At 45.8% G+C, this 10,371-nt stretch overlaps 1 long non-coding RNA gene across 1 annotated transcript; it reads right to left on the reverse strand.

Moving 5' to 3' along the window:
- Positions 1 to 6: 6 nt before the first annotated feature.
- Positions 7 to 10,170, reverse strand: LOC135566861 (uncharacterized). Its single transcript, XR_010462200.1, has 5 exons — positions 10,069 to 10,170; positions 9,413 to 9,521; positions 3,408 to 3,518; positions 984 to 1,065; positions 7 to 589 (listed from the first exon to the last, which is right to left on the reverse strand). It is a non-coding gene; the product is annotated as an uncharacterized LOC135566861 (long non-coding RNA).
- Positions 10,171 to 10,371: the final 201 nt, after the last annotated feature.

Consider the following 10,371-nt stretch of genomic DNA (forward strand, 5'->3'; position numbering starts at 1 on the left):
CACAGATACGGTTTGGAACACTCGCTGTTTGTCTGGTCACAGATACGGTTTGGAACACTCGCTGTTTGTCTGGTCACAGATACGGTTTGGAACACTCGCTGTTTGTCTGGTCACAGATACGGTTTGGAACACTCGCTGTTTGTCTCACACACACACTAAAGATACCACCCACACACACACTAAAGATACCACCCACACACACACTAAAGATACCACCCACACACACACTAAAGATACCACCCACACACACTAAAGATACCACCCACACACACTAAAGATACCACCCACACACACACTAAAGATACCACCACACACACTTACACTAAAGATACCACCCACACACACTAAAGATACCACCCACACACACACTAAAGATACCACCCACACACACACTAAAGATACCACCCACACACACACTAAAGATACCACCCACACACACACTAAAGATACCACCCACACACACTAAAGATACCCCACACACACTAAAGATACCCCACACACACTAACGATACCACACACACACACTAAAGATACCCCACACACACAATGACCTGTTGCTGCTGTCCTGGGTCTGTTGCCCTCAAAACAGCTGGAAAAGCAGACATAAAACATCATGATACACATCGTAGGAAATCAACAGACATGGCCAAGGTTAAAAACAGACTGAAACTTGAGGTGAGGTTGACATTCATACAGGCAGGCTTATATGAAAACCTCAGCTATATGTTCAACCTCAGACCCCGTCCCGTCCCCCCCGCCAGTCCGTCCTCCCGCTCCCCAAACACCCCCCCGCCGGTCCGTCCGTCCTCCCCCAACACCCCCCGCCGGGTCCGTCCGTCCTCCCCCAACACCCCCCACCGGTCCGTCCGTCCTCCCCAACACACCCCCCCACCGGTCCGTCCGTCCATCCTCCCCCAACACCCCCCCCCACCGGTCCGTCCGTCCTCCCCCAACACCCCCACTCGTCTGTCCATGTGACTCACCAGTGGGCGTGTGATGTCAGTTCCCTGTGTGGAGGACTTGGTTTTACGGGAGTTGGTCATGCTCAGAGGTAACAGCCCAAACCTGGAGAACAGAGACAGGGTACTGGGTTAAAATACATCTGGACCTGTAGCCTATAGACAGGGTACTGGGCTATAATACTAATGAACCTGTAGCCTATAGACAGGGTACTGGGTTAAAATACATCTGGACCTGTAGCCTATAGACAGGGTACTGGGCTATAATACTAATGGACCTGTAGCCTATAGACAGGGTACTGGGCTATAACACTAATGGACCTGTAGCCTATAGACAGGGTACTGGGCTATAATACTAATGGACCTGTAGCCTATAGACAGGGTACTGGGCTATAATACTAATGGACCTGTAGCCTATAGACAGGGTACTGGGCTATAATACTAATGGACCTGTAGCCTATAGACAGGGTACTGGGCTATAATACTAATGGACCTGTAGCCTATAGACAGGGTACTGGGCTATAACACTAATGGACCTGTAGCCTATAGACAGGGTACTGGGCTATAATACTAATGGACCTGTAGCCTATAGACAGGGTACTGGGCTATAATACTAATGGACCTGTAGCCTATAGACAGGGTACTGGGCTATAATACTAATGGACCTGTAGCCTATAGACAGGGTACTGGGCTATAATACTAATGGACCTGTAGCCTATAGACAGGGTACTGGGCTATAATACTAATGGACCTGTAGCCTATAGACAGGGTACTGGGCTATAATACTAATGGACCTGTAGCCTATAGACAGGGTACTGGGCTATAATACTAATGGACATGTAGCCTATAGACAGGGTACTGGGCTATAACACTAATGGACCTGTAGCCTATAGACAGGGTACTGGGCTATAATACTAATGGACCTGTAGCCTATAGACAGGGTACTGGGCTATAATACTAATGGACCTGTAGCCTATAGACAGGGTACTGGGCTATAATACTAATGGACCTGTAGCCTATAGACAGGGTACTGGGCTATAATACTAATGGACCTGTAGCCTATAGACAGGGTACTGGGCTATAATACTAATGGACCTGTAGCCTATAGACAGGGTACTGGGCTATAATACTAATGGACCTGTAGCCTATAGACAGGGTACTGGGCTATAATACTAATGGACCTGTAGCCTATAGACAGGGTACTGGGCTATAATACTAATGGACCTGTAGCCTATAGACAGGGTACTGGGCTATAATACTAATGGACCTGTAGCCTATAGACAGGGTACTGGGCTATAATACTAATGGACCTGTAGCCTATAGACAGGGTACTGGGCTATAATACTTCTGGACCTGTAGCCTATAGACAGGGTACTGGGCTATAATACTAATGGACCTGTAGCCTATAGACAGGGTACAGGGCTATAATACTAATGGACCTGTAGCCTATAGACAGGGTACTGGGCTATAATACTAATGGACCTGTAGCCTATAGACAGGGTACTGGGCTATAATACTAATGGACCTGTAGCCTATAGACAGGGTACTGGGCTATAATACTAATGGACCTGTAGCCTATAGACAGGGTACTGGGCTATAATACTAATGGACCTGTAGCCTATAGACAGGGTACTGGGCTATAATACTAATGGACCTGTAGCCTATAGACAGGGTACTGGGCTATAATACTAATGGACCTGTAGCCTATAGACAGGGTACTGGGCTATAATACTAATGGACCTGTAGCCTACTCATAAGGCATCTCAAGGTAAAAGTGCTGGTCTAGGATCAGGTCCTACCTGTCCATGTAATCTAATAGGACCAGTATTCAGTCATAGAGCTGGTCTAGGATCAGGTCCCCCCAAGTCCATGTAATCTAATAGGACCAGTATTCAGTCATAGAGCTGGTCTAGGATCAGGTCCCCCCTGTCCATGTAATCTAATAGGACCAGTATTCAGTCATAGAGCTGGTCTCGGATCAGGTCCCCCTGTCCATGTAATCTAATAGGACCAGTATTCAGTCAATAGAGCTGGTCTCGGATCAGGTCCCCTGTCCATGTAATCTAATAGGATCAGGATTCAGTCATAGAGCTGGTCTAGGGGATCAGTTCCCACCTGTCCAGTGATCCAATATCAGAACTTTCTATTAATGAATATGTGTCCTGGTGTGTGTCCTGGTGTGTAGTCACCTGATCTGGGTGCTGGTGTGTCCTGGTGTGTGTAGTCACCTGATCTGGGTGCTGGTGTGTGTCCTGGTGTGTGTAGTCACCGATCTGGGTGCTGGTGTGTGTAGTCACCTGATCTGGGTGCTGGTGTGTGTCCTGGTGTGTGTAGTCACCTGATCTGGGTGCTGGGTGTGTCGTCACCTGATCTGGGTGCTGGTGTCTGTCCTGGTGTGTGTTGTCACCTGATCTGGGTTCTGGTGTGTGTCCTGGTGCGTGTAGTCACCTGATCTGGGTGCTGGCCAGCTGGCAGGATGTTGTAGGGTTCCTGAGAGGCCGCGCTGTTACCACGGGAAACAAACTGCTTCTCTGTCCTCGTCAACAACCCCAACAACACCTGGAACCACAACATTAACAGGGTGTTTGGAATGGGGACATTTAAAGAGAATTAAGTCATTAACAGGGTTTGGAATGGGGACATTTAAAGAGAATTAAGTCATTAACAGGGTTTGGAATGGGGAGTCATTAACAGGTTTGGAATGGGGACATTTAAAGAGAATTAAGTCATTAACAGGGTTTGGAATGGGGACATTTAAAGAGAATTAAGTCATTAACAGGGGCTTGGAATGGGGACATTTAAAGATAATTAAGTCATTAACAGGGTTTGGAATGGGGACATTTAAAGAGAATTAAGTCATTAACACAGGGCTTTAGCATATTGCTACATTAAATCACACGACTTCCGGTGTTGTGGTTGTAGAGGATGTGAGTTGATCACTAGACTCCATGATTTCCAGTGTTGTGGTTGTAGAGGATGTGAGCTGATCACTAGACTCCATGATTTCCAGTGTTGTGTTGTGGTTGTAGAGGATGTGAGTTGATGGTCACTAGACTCCATGATTTCCAGTGTTGTGGTTGTACAGGATGTGAGTTGGTCACTAGACTCATGATTTCCAGTGTTGTGGTTATACGGGATGTGAGTTGGTCACTAGACTCCATGATTTCCCAGTGTTGTGGTTGTGGAGGATGTGAGTTGATGGTCACTAGACTCCATGATTTCCAGTGTTGTGGTTGTAGAGGATGTGAGTTGGTCACTAGACTCCCATGATTTCCAGTGTTGTGGTTGTACAGGATGTGAGTTGATGGTCACTAGACTCCATGATTTCCGGTGTTGTGGTTGTAGAGGATGAGTTGATGGTCACTAGACTCCATGATTTCCAGTGTTGTGTTGTACAGGATGGGGAGTTGGTCACTAGACTCATGATTTCCAGTGTTGTGGTTGTACAGATGTGAGTTGGTCACTAGACTCCATGATTTCCAGTGTTATGGTTGTACAGGATGTGAGTTGGTCACTAGACTCCATGATTTCCAGTGTTGTGGTTATACAGGATGTGAGTTGATGGTCACTAGACTCCATGATTTCCAGTGTTGTGGTTGTACAGGATGTGAGTTGGTCACTAGACTCCATGATTTCCAGTGTTGTGGTTATACAGGATGTGAGTTGGTCACTAGACTCCATGATTTCCAGTGTTGTGGTTGTGGAGGATGTGAGTTGATGGTCACTAGACTCCATGATTTCCAGTGTTGTGGTTGTAGAGGATGTGAGTTGGTCACTAGACTCCATGATTTCCAGTGTTGTGGTTGTAGAGGATGTGAGTTGATGGTCACTAGACTCCATGATTTCCAGTGTTGTGGTTATACAGGATGAGTTGGTCACTAGACTCCATGATTTCCAGTGTTGTGGTTGTAGAGGATGTGAGTTGATGGTCACTAGACTCCATGATTTCCAGTGTTGTGGTTATACAGGATGTGAGTTGGTCACTAGACTCCATGATTTCCAGTGTTGTGGTTGTACAGGATGTGAGTTGGTCACTAGACTCCATGATTTCCAGTGTTGTGGTTATACAGGATGTGAGTTGATGGTCACTAGACTCCATGATTTCCGGTGTTGTGGTTGTGTTGTGGTTGGAGGATACAGGATGTGAGTTGATGGTCACTAGACTCCATGATTTCCGGTGTTGTGGTTGTAGAGGTTGTGGTCACCAGACTCCATGATTTCCAGGATACAGGTGAGTTGATGGTCACTAGACTCCATGATTTCCAGTGTTGTGGTTATACAGGATGTGAGTTGATGGTCACTAGACTCCATGATTTCCAGTGTTGTGGTTATACAGGATGTGAGTTGATGGTCACTAGACTCCATGATTTCCGGTGTTGTGGTTGTAGAGGATGTGAGTTGGTCACTAGACTCCATGATTTCCGGTGTTGTGGTTGTAGAGGATGTGAGTTGATGGTCACTAGACTCCATGATTTCCAGTGTTGTGGTTATACAGGATGTGAGTTGATGGTCACTAGACTCCATGATTTCCAGTGTTGTGGTTATACAGGATGTGAGTTGATGGTCACTAGACTCCATGATTTCCAGTGTTGTGGTTGTAGAGGATGTGAGTTGATGGTCACTAGACTCCATGATTTCCAGTGTTGTGGTTATACAGGATGTGAGTTGATGGTCACTAGACTCCATGATTTCCAGTGTTGTGGTTATACAGGATGTGAGTTGATGGTCACTAGACTCATGATTTCCAGTGTTGTGGTTATACAGGATGAGTTGATGGTCACTAGACTCCATGATTTCCAGTGTTGTGGATACAGGAGCTGGTCACTAGACCTCCATGATTTCCAGTGTGGTAAATGTAAAGAGGATGTGAGTTGATGGTCACTAGACTCCATGATTTCCAGTGTTGTGGTTATACAGGATGTGAGTTGATGGTCTCTCGTGTTGTGGTTGTAGAGGAGAGTTGGTCCTAGACTCCATGATTTATGTTATAGAGGATGTGAGTTGATGGTCACTAGACTCCATGATTTCCAGTGTTGTGGTTATACAGGATGGAGTTGATGGTCACTGACTCCATGATTTCCAGTGTTGTGGTATACAGGATGAGTTGATGGTCACTAGACTCCATGATTTCAGTGTTGTGGTTGTAGAGGATGTGAGTTGATGGTCACTAGACTCCATGATTTCCAGTGCTGTGGTTATACAGGATGTGAGTTGATGGTCACTAGACTCCATGATTTCCAGTGTTGTGGTTATAGAGGATGTGAGTTGATGGTCACTAGACTCCATGATTTCCAGTGTTGTGGTTATACAGGATGTGAGTTGATGGTCACTAGACTCCATGATTTGTGTTGTGGTTGTAGAGGATGTGAGTTGATGGTCACTAGCTCCATGATCAGTGTTGTGGTTGTACAGGATGTGAGTTGATGGTCTCTAGACTCCATGATGTATGTTACAGATTGTTCTAACATCTGATGACTTTCCAGACTGGAATTATCGTTGTTATTCTGGTTATCTGTAATCGCGATCTGTAACACCGTGATCTGTAACGCCGTGATTCTGTAACGCCGTGATCTGTAACGCCCGTGATCTGTAACGCCGTGATCTGTAGCGCCGTGATTCTGTAGCGCCGTGATCTGTAGCGCCGTGATCTGTAGCGCCGATCTGTAACGCCGTGATCTGTAACGCTGTGATCTGTAGCGGCTGTGATCTGTAACACTGTGATCTGTAACACTGTGATCTGTAGCGGCTGTGATCTGTAACACTGTGATCTGTACACTGTGATCTGTAACACTGTATTCTGTAACACTGTGATCTGTAACACTGTATTCTGTAACACCGTGATCTGTAACACCGTGATCTGTAACACCGTGATCTGTAACACCGTGATCTGTAAACACCGCGATCTGTAACACTGTGATCTGTAACACTGTGATCTGTAACACTGTGATCTGTAGCGGCTGTGATCTGTAACACTGTGATCTGTAACACTGTGATCTGTAACACTGTATTCTGTAACACCGTGATCTGTAACACCGTGATCTGTAACACCGTGATCTGTAGCGGCTGTGACTGAACACTGTGATCTGTAACACCGTGATCTGTAGCGGCTGTGATCTGTAACACCGTGATCTGTAACACCGTGATCTGTAACACCGTGATTCGTCTGATCAACACCGTGATCTGTAACACCGTGATCTGTAACACTGTGATCTGTAACACTGTGACACTGTGATCTGTAACACTGTGATCTGTAACACTGTGATCTGTAACACTGTATTCTGTAACACCGTGATCTGTAACACCGTGATCTGTAACACCGTGATCTGTAGCGGCTGTGATCTGTAACACTGTGATCTGTAACACTGTGATCTGTAGCGGCTGTGATCTGTAACACTGTGATCTGTAACGCTGTGATCTGTAACACTGTGATCTGTGTGCTGTGATCTGTAACACTGTGATCTGTAGCGGCTGTGATCTGTAACACCGTGATCTGTAACACCGTGATCTGTAGCGGCTGTGATCTGTAACACTGTGATCTGTAACACTGTGATCTGTAACACTGTGATCTGTAACACTGTGATCTGTAACACCGTGATCTGTAACACCGTGATCTGTAGCGGCTGTGATCTGTAACACTGTGATCTGTAACACCGTGATCTGTAACACCGTGATCTGTAACACTGTGATCTGTAACACTGTGATCTGTAACACTGTGATCTGTAGCGGCTGTGATCTGTAACACTGTGATCTGTAACACTGTGATCTGTAACACTGTGATCTGTAACACTGTGATCTGTAACACCGTGATCTGTAACACCGTGATCTGTAAAACACCGTGATCTGTAACACTGTGATCTGTAACACTGTGATCTGTAACACTGTGATCTGTAACACCGTGATCTGTAACACTGTGATCTGTAACACTGTGATCTATAACACTGTGATCTGTAACACTGTGATCTGTGAGCGGCTGTGATCTGTAACACTGTGATCTGTAGCGGCTGTGATCTGTAACACTGTGATCTGTAGCGGCTGTGATCTGTAACACTGTGATCTGTAGCGGCTGTGAAACCTACGAGCCTCTCAGCCGGGTGTTTACAGAACATTTGGTGCTGTGTCATTATGATATAACAGCCTTCTCAGAGAAGAGGCCGAAGTTGACATTTTCTCCGTTACTATCAACCATTTCTCTCTTCTTTGTTTTGTTTTGTTGACCTGGAAAATCCTTTTAAATGTTATTACAACATTATCACAATGTTCGCACAACAACCTTAACGCAAACCAAAACACCACAATCGTTACAATATAAACACCCCACATAAATGATCACAACGTCAATACAACGTCAATACAACATCTGAATCCCCAACAGCACTCTGAGAGAGCTACAAATTGTGACCAAAGTTACTGAACGATCAATACACAGTGGATAACCCAGGCTAACCCATAATAACACAGGATAACCCAGGCTAACCCATAATAACACAGGATAACCCAGGCTAACCCATAACAACACAGGCTAACCCATAATAACACAGGCTAACCCAGGCTAACCCATAATAACACAGGATAACCCATAATAACACAGGATAACACAGGATAACCCAGGCTAACCCATAATAACACAGGCTAACCCATAATAACACAGGCTAACTCATTAATAACACAGGATAACCCAGGCTAACCCATAATAACACAGGATAACCCAGACTAACCCATAATAACACAGGATAAACCCAGGCTAACCCATAATAACACAGGATAACCCAGGCTAACCCATAATAACACAGGCTAACCCATAATAACACAGGATAACCCATGCTAACCCATAATAACACAGGATAACCCAGGCTAACCCATAATAACACAGGCTAACCCAGGCTAACCCATAATAACACAGGATAACCCAGGCTAACCCATAATAACCCAGGATAACCCAGGCTAACCCATAATAACCCAGGCTAACCCAGAATAACACAGGGTAAATAAGAATAACCCAGGACAACCCAGGGTAAATCAGAATAACCCAGGACAACCCAGGGTAAATCAGAATAACCCAGGGTAACCCAGGATAACCCAGGGTAAATCAGAATAACCCAGGACAACCCAGGGTAAATCAGAATAACCCAGGATAACCCAGGGTAAATCAGAATAACCCAGGATAACCCAGGGTAAATCAGAATAACCCAGGACAACCCAGGGTAAATCAGAATAACCCAGGATAACCTAGGATAACCCAGGTAAATCAGAATAACCCAGGATAACCCAGGACAACCCAGGGTAAATCAGAATAACCCAGGGTAACCCAGGATAACCCAGGGTAAATCAGAATAACCCAGGCTAAATCAGAATAACACAGGGTAACCCGGGATAACCCGGCACTACACTGACGATCATGATTTATTTTAGTCTCCTATCACGTTAGTAGCGTCAGGGGGCGGGGCCATTCGTACCGAACTCCTCTGTGATAGGCGGTTGAGGTTGCTGTTGAATGGCGGCATGAACACATCCAGGTCAAAGGGATCAATGTAGCTCTCCAGCGAATCACACACCTGCTGAACCCTGTAACATACAGAGAGACCAGGATGTTACTGAACCCTGTAACATACAGAGAGACCAGGATGTTACTGAACCCTGTAACATACAGAGAGACCAGGATGTTACTGAACCCTGTAACATACAGAGAGACCAGGATGTTACTGAACCCTGTAACACACAGAGAGACCAGGATGTTACTGAACCCTGTAACATACAGAGAGACCAGGATGTTACTGAACCCTGTAACACACAGAGAGACCAGGATGTTACTGAACCCTGTAACATACAGAGAGACCAGGATGTTACTGAACCCTGTAACACACAGAGACCAGGATGTTACTGAACCCTGTAACATACACAGAGACCAGGATGTTACTGAACCCTGTAACACACAGAGACCAGGATGTTACTGAACCCTCTGTAACATACAGAGAGACCAGGATGTTACTGAACCCTGTACACACAGAGACCAGGATGTTACTGAACCCTGTAACATACAGAGAGACCAGGATGTTACTGAACCCTGTAAATACAGAGAGACCAGAGACCAGGTGTGTGTGTGTGTGTGTACCTGGGGTCTTGTTGAGAGCGGAAGCCCTGCCATCCTCTAGTTTGGTACCCAGGGTAGCAGTGAGATATCTCAGGTCAAATAACAGCTGTAGAGACCTGTTCTGAGTCAGGGAACGGACAGTCCTGGAGAGAGGGGGATGTTCATCTCTTTGGATGACAACTCATTTCATTGTCCAGGTGTGCTCTATGATTACAGTGTCAGCCCTGTGTGTTACCTTGTCCTGCGCTGTGTGTGTGTTTGTGTGTGTTACCTTGTCCTGCGCTGTGTGTGTTACCTTGTCCTGCGCTCTGTGTGTGTTACCTT

This window comes from Oncorhynchus nerka, unplaced genomic scaffold (genome assembly GCF_034236695.1).
Source record: "Oncorhynchus nerka isolate Pitt River unplaced genomic scaffold, Oner_Uvic_2.0 unplaced_scaffold_3075, whole genome shotgun sequence".
Taxonomy (NCBI): domain Eukaryota; kingdom Metazoa; phylum Chordata; class Actinopteri; order Salmoniformes; family Salmonidae; genus Oncorhynchus; species Oncorhynchus nerka.